The sequence below is a fragment of the Spea bombifrons genome, chromosome 4 (genome assembly GCF_027358695.1).
Source record: "Spea bombifrons isolate aSpeBom1 chromosome 4, aSpeBom1.2.pri, whole genome shotgun sequence".
NCBI lineage: Eukaryota > Metazoa > Chordata > Amphibia > Anura > Pelobatidae > Spea > Spea bombifrons.
Genome location: NC_071090.1, coordinates 30463643 through 30470716, shown reverse-complemented (window position 1 = coordinate 30470716; position 7074 = coordinate 30463643).

Sequence of the window (7074 nt, the reverse complement as noted above, 5' to 3'; positions counted from 1 at the left end):
GAAAACATTTTTAATGGTGTTCCAGTGAATGTAAACTTTCAATTTAAAAAAAAGGTATCAACACCACATGCCACAGAGCCCAGTGAAGGGTTAATATGCCTTACTTTTCCATTTTCCTTCAATGCTAATGGCTGTTCAGAGGCCCTGTGATCATCTAGTACCTGTGACTGCTCCTGCTATCAAACAATTTCAAACAGGAGGGTATATGGATTACTTGAAATAATACAAAGTTATTCCTACTGGGTGCAGTAAAACTAGGCCTGCAGTCCCAGCTTCTCTGCTATCAAAATGAAAAATGAAAGTGAAAATAGATGCAACATAAAAGTAACAGTAACAGTTGGGATTAAAACATTTCTATGAAGAATTGTTTTGTAGTGACTGTAGACTCTAAATTCAGCTTCCTGATGTTATGGAATACGATGAGCTAGAATTATATGGTGTGTGGTTTCTTTTTTACTGGTGTAATGAATTATTATAATGTTGTGACTTAATTACATTTAAATAATAAATATCATGGCAAGAGAAACAGCATGGTATCGGTTTAACAATTCTTTAATGTTTTTATTGTGTAGTTTAGTCTAATTTTCTAAACAGAATCAACTACCTAGTGTGTCAGTTGTGTCAACTGCATTACAATAAAGAGAAAAAGCAAGTTACATTTGTAAACATAAATCTTTTAAAATGTTTGAGTTCATGTGCCCTCAGCCAGACCTTCCTACTTGATTGTCAGGTACTAGTGATCAAGTTCTGTCGGGGGGCTTAATGTACTGTAAAAATAAAATAAGAGGCGGCCAATGGAATAAGTGAAACTAAACTGCTAGAATGAAAACAGGGCATACAAATCTACTAAAAAAAATAAAGAAAGGGAATAACCATGCACAATGGTGCTAAATAAAATACAGCACTTACAAAATACGATATAGGAATACTGTAATAAGAAAATACTCCAGTGTTCAAATAAACAACAGTAAAAAAAACAAAAAACAGAAAGATCCATATAAGCAGATAGTAGTCTCTCAACTGGATGTCAGCAGTGCGCCATAGCTGCGAGATCCTAGTAAATTGATATTTTGCTATTCTTGTGTAGGATCTCAGAATCTTTGATGCACAGCTGATATCCAGAGTTTTGCATTAAACAACCTATGGGCTGTCAGGCAGTTTTTTTTTACTTCTGTTTGGCTCCATCAGAAATAACCTGAATAACATCACTGTGACGGGCCACCCGTACCCCGGCTGGGTACACCTGTCGGTTCTCGATTGCTTCCTCCCGGGACAGCAAGGGTTAACCGCTTCCAGCGCTAGTCGACACTAGCTTAGGAACTGGTCCTGTGTCTTCAGCTTCGCAGCATCGCAGCTCGCCAGGGCGTAGCCACATGCAGTGTACTAATTGTCCTGACAATAGGTGACATAGCGAGTCCCTGAAGCATTATCCTGTCCAAAAAGCAACGTGATTGGCCGAAGGGAGCCCGAGCGACAACAGTTCAAAGTTTCCCCTGGACGGACCGTGAGATAGCCGGCGTGCGTACGATAATCGTGCCAGCTGATCTCCTTTCTCCTGGCAGTCCCAGCGACTGGGAATCTGCCGGAGGCTCCCTCTCCGAACCATCTCTTGTCTGTATCCTACCACCCGTGGGTTATCATTATCACCATAAAAGGGCGCTGTGGTCGGGTTGATGGTGTCCGGGCTACGAGGGGTTAAAGTCCGTGAAACATAGTGAAACATAGCCAGGGTAGGACGTGAGGGAGACAAAGCACAGACAAGAAATACCACATATATGGGAAAATTCAGGAATCATAACCAATAACTACGACCAAGACGGCACCTATTAACCCTGGGCCGTCACAATCACCCTATTGTTTATATGTCAAAAAGCTCCACTTTTAGTTTAGTGTATTTCTATCATTTACTTCTTTTTTAAGAGGAGCTATTTGTCATACTACATTTTATGAGTTCACATTAACTCTTGGCCTGGGAATCAGAGGTCTGGATATGGAAGATGAGTTGCTACAGCTGAGCAGTCATGGTCATAGGGTAACAAAACAGAAACAGAAACTGCTAATATAGGTCAGACAAATAAAAAAGACACAGGGATGTCTTATAGGAAAAAAACAGTGCTGCTATTGGAATACAATGTAGAGGTAAAGGGCTGCAGTACAGCATGATATCATCAGGATTAGGGGATTTCTGGAAACGTGGATAAAAATCCAGTAAAAACAAACACCTTGCACATGACCAGTAAAAATAATGACAGATATCATTAGCAGCAGATTAAACTTGTGTACTGAGATGCTTGCATGGCACCCTAAAACACGGGACTATGTGCACTATAGGGGCTGTAGAGATCTACTTTACACCCCTGTCAACAGCTTGAGAAGCAACGGTAATATTGTAACACTGACTAGAAGTCACTGTGCTTTCAGATGTTCCTGAGTTTAAATGTAATGAGGTACTGTCCAGATGATGCAAGTTGCCAGGTCAAGTTGAGCCTGTTGTCTAAACTTGGATGTTTGGCAGCCATGATGCATACATTGCATTGAAAATGTCACAATGACTGGGCAGACACAACAATAAAAGTAGCAGAAAGTGCCTGAATGGCGTCCTAATGGTAGTGTAGGAACCCTACCCTGCACTGAAATAACATTACTTCAACAAAATGAAAGGAAACTAAAAACATGAGGAATAAACTGGTATTATATTTATAATGGTTTGGGCATATTGACATTCAGAATAATCTGGAAAATAATTAGTTATACATTACATTTTATATTGTATTTCAAGACCAAACATTTCTGTGACAGACTTCCATTACATTGAGTGAAGCCACTTAGCTTTACGTGTCTGTATCTGTCTTTTTTGACTGCTAATTCATTTACTGTACGAGAGAGAGAGAACAATGGAAAGGTGTTTGTATTACACGGAGCACATATATTTACAGCCTGTTTAATAGCATCTGACAGAACCTGTCCATTTTTGATTTTACTTATAATTGGTTTCCATAGCAACTCTGTTGACATGTAATCTTAGCAAAGGAACAAGCCTGCAGCATCTCTCTTACAATTAGGGTAGAATGTGTACGATGGGGGAAATGTATTACAATGAACTAAAATTGAGAAGTAATTACCTTTGCATAGTAAATAAACAGTTTAAAGGCACCTTCTGGAAAGGCGCAGAGCTGGGTGAGCCTGTATTATCAGAAAATAATGTCTGATGTCTGAAGTGGAGTTGGATCAGCTAAAACACCTCCTTCCCTTTTAAGGTCTAATCACCAAATCTCCCTCCCATACTAAGCAGTTAAATAAATAATAGTTAATAAATAATGAAATATGGGTCCTTATCATCATATGCGGAATGGAATTTTTTTAAAATGTATTTTATTTTTAATTTTTTTAAACTTTTTTTGGATGGTCCATGTCCCTGGACTAAACATTAGGACTTGAAAACATTGTTGATTTTTGATGGATGTCCCCTAAAAGTAAGTGTGATTTTTATCTCCCCATAGACTGTTGTTTTTGTTTTAGAGAAGACTGTATCCACATTAGGGATTTCTCCTATTGATTTTTTTTTTCTTCACAAATGTTTGCTGCATGTGACATCATCACATGACAGGTCACTATAACCTCATGACATCATAAAATGCATGTTTGAAAAATCCATTGAAAGCCATTCACTCTCTTGCCTGTGATGCATCCCATGTACTAGGTGCTTTTATGATGCATTGTGTATCTTGTCTGTTTTCTGTCTCCTGATGAAGACCAATTTCAGGACAAAACATTGGGCATTTTTTTCGATAATCTTGATACATGACAAATAAATTACTGCAATTTTGAGTGTGCATATATTTGTTTATACTTTGCCATTATTATATTTGATCCCCTTATACTGTTTGTTGCACTTCAACTATACCGTTTTTTCTTTTGATCTAATTTTTTACTTTTATTTTTCTGATATCTTCCAGTGGAAGTGTGTTAAGATCAGGAGACCGAGAGCTGATGTCCCAATGTTAATTCTGCTATTGGGAAGGCCAAAGAAGTTCCACTGGTACTGCATGTATATAATATTTTATGATATCTGGCATAGCTTCAGGCAAAATTCCCTCATCATGCAGTTACTGTAATCCTAAAAACTCTAGACTAAACCCGGAATATCTCTCAGCTCATTTTTGGGGCACATGAGAGGCAAAGTTATCTAGGTTTCTTTTCTTGAACTTACAATTAGGGTAGAATGTGTATGATGTATCATTTATCAGTTATCATTTGATGTAAAATAGTACTTATTTAATGGCTTGTGATGTTCATTAGTATAAAGTCTTAAGAGGGATATAACGAGTGAAACATTTGATCTCCTTAGTTGAAGTTGTAAAACAAGACATGTTTATCACCAAAAACAAAACCTACATTTTAATTCTATTCTTGAAAGCACATAAAACAATTAGTTGGGGCAATAAAATCAATGCTTAAGCACATTACTGATAAATTAATATTTTCTTTCAGTTACTGAGTTTTGCATTATAATTAATAAATCAGCTGATATATTCTCTATGAGTTCTGTGAAGTGGCAGGAAAATCAATTCCTCTGTGCCATGTGTATTTTCATGGCTGCCTATAAAAATTAATCTGACAATAAATACATATTTTTTCACTCTGTAACTCATTTCACATACAGTACACTAGAAGGGACAAATCATTTATCTCTAGTTAAATGCATTGTTTTTAGTTTTAGTAAGATTGCATGTATAAAGTTTTGTACTGCAGCTGAAAAGCCACAAGGAACAAGCACAATGTACTTTGCAGGCATGATAAGTCACCTGGACAACAGGCATAATTGGCAACTTGTCGGGTTTCACCACAAGTCTCTTGCTGAAGAGCTGGTTCCTCGTGTCTGTGGGTTGGTATCTTAAGTGAAAGGGGGTTGTGTTTACTTAAACATGTTTCCATTCAGGTTTTACTGACTCTTCACCCAGGTCTTGCGCACTCCTCATCCCTCTAATTGTAACAGAGGCCAGCGACTTATTTATCTTTGGTGCCGCCCTAGGCATAACCCAGGACAATACCGCCTGCTGCCTTCCTCTGCACCACTGTCCTTTCTAGTGGACTTTCCGATATGACATCATATACGAGTGCTCTCATTTTAAAGGAAGTGTGGAAGAAAACTTGGCACAGCCCTCCATGGTGTTAATGGTTCATTTGGGGAGATCTGTGATCTCAATAGAGTGATCTCAAGTTTCCTGTCATGTGGAAGAGGGTCTTCTGCCCCCTCGATCTGCAGCTAGGTTTGCCACAGACTTACCTCTTTTGTGTTTTAGAAACCGCTGGTTTGGTAGCAGAGGCGTGGTCACATAATGGTATTAGCGGTAGTGCAAGTTGCATTGAAGACTGGCTGAGGCTTCATGGAGGGTAACTACATTGTGTAGCTCCAGTGTACGTTAGTGTGTCTGGGTATGTTGGTGTCTGTCTGTGTGTTAGTGTGTGTGAGTATGTTAGTGCATGTGTCTGGGTACGTTAATGTCTGTGCGTGTCTGGGTATGTTAGTGTCTGTGTGTGTCTGGGTTTGTTAGTGCATGTGTTTGAGTATGTTAGTGGCTCTTTGTGTCTCTATATGACACCCTCTTTTCTCTACCCCCTTCTCCTTAATGACCCTTTGTTCTCTCTTTCTTTTTTCTCTAATGAACAAAATGCTATTGTGTTTAGCTGTGAAATATAAAACCACACCCCTGACTACACCCTCGGGAGTAACCCTTCAAAGACTATCCACAAAAACAGCTTAGCAAAAGGTAGCAATCTTACCACTGACATAGGCTAGCTAGATTCCTAAGAACTCTACAGAAACAATGACATAGAAGAGAGACACAGCTCATGAGAGGAACAAAGAGGCCAGATAGAATTGTATTTGGATAAGAGGGTTGAAATAGTAAAGGAGTGTAAAGTTGTTAAGGGCTCTGTAGGTCAGAAGAGGAACTGTGGAATGGAGGAATGGTGTCAGAAGAAGATTATTCTAGTTGAAGTGTTGAGGAGAGATTGAAGCAGTAAAAAGGCAGGAGAGCGCGAAACCAGTTATTAGGAAGATGCAATAATCTAGACAAAGTATCAAAAGAGAGTGGATTCATATTTTGGTAGTTTCTTGTATAGAATGGGCAAATGCGAGAAATATTTTTCAGGTGAAGGAGGCAGGATTTGGTGAGGGACTGGATGTGAGGGATGAAGGAGAGGGCAAGATCCGTTGGCTAACACTGAGCCTATATAATATGAGGAGGAGAACAACTGAAATATTCTTGAAACATAACCATTAGTTTATGAACATAAGATTAGCTTTCAGTTAAAAGATTCTGGCACATAGTTCCTGGTATATATGATTTTCACAAACCTTAAATATATTTACTTCAATCTTGCTGCAGAAATAAATTAAGTACCCATCCCTTCCCTCTCCAGCTAAAAACAGTCATGGATTTTATATGCTAATTTAAATAAATCCACTTTAGTGGGATCTGTGTAATTGATGTAATGTGTTGTGGAAACCTTAAGACTTTTAAATGAAATCTGTACAAAGGAATCTCATTTTAAAGAGGATTTTTCAATGGGAAGCCAATTTATACCGCTAATACTTATGATTTAATTAGTGGATTCAGAGCCTGTTTTGTTAATTTGTGGCAAAATAAAATATGGACTGTTCTTACTAACGATATTAAACATAGAAACTGTAATTTCTAATTAATATGGATGTATATCACAATTTACTTTTTGTCATAAAGCTTAACAAGAAAGCCTCAGCAAAACAGTGTTTTATTATTCACAATGTCATTTTTGACTAGCTTTATCCAAGGACTCAACAGGTTTTGACAGAAATAGAAATACAGAGATTAATATAGCATATGACAACTGTTTGACCCATTTAGTCTGCCCATTTTTTACCTGTTGTCTGAAACTGCCTTGTGATCTGTCTTTAAATTAGACTTTTTCATGCAAAAACGGATCAAACGCTTAAACCAGGCTCACTATTAACCAATTCACCATGGCACAAATACTACATAAATAAACAATACCTGCTAAATTGTGCCTATTCATTTGGTGAATGTGTCT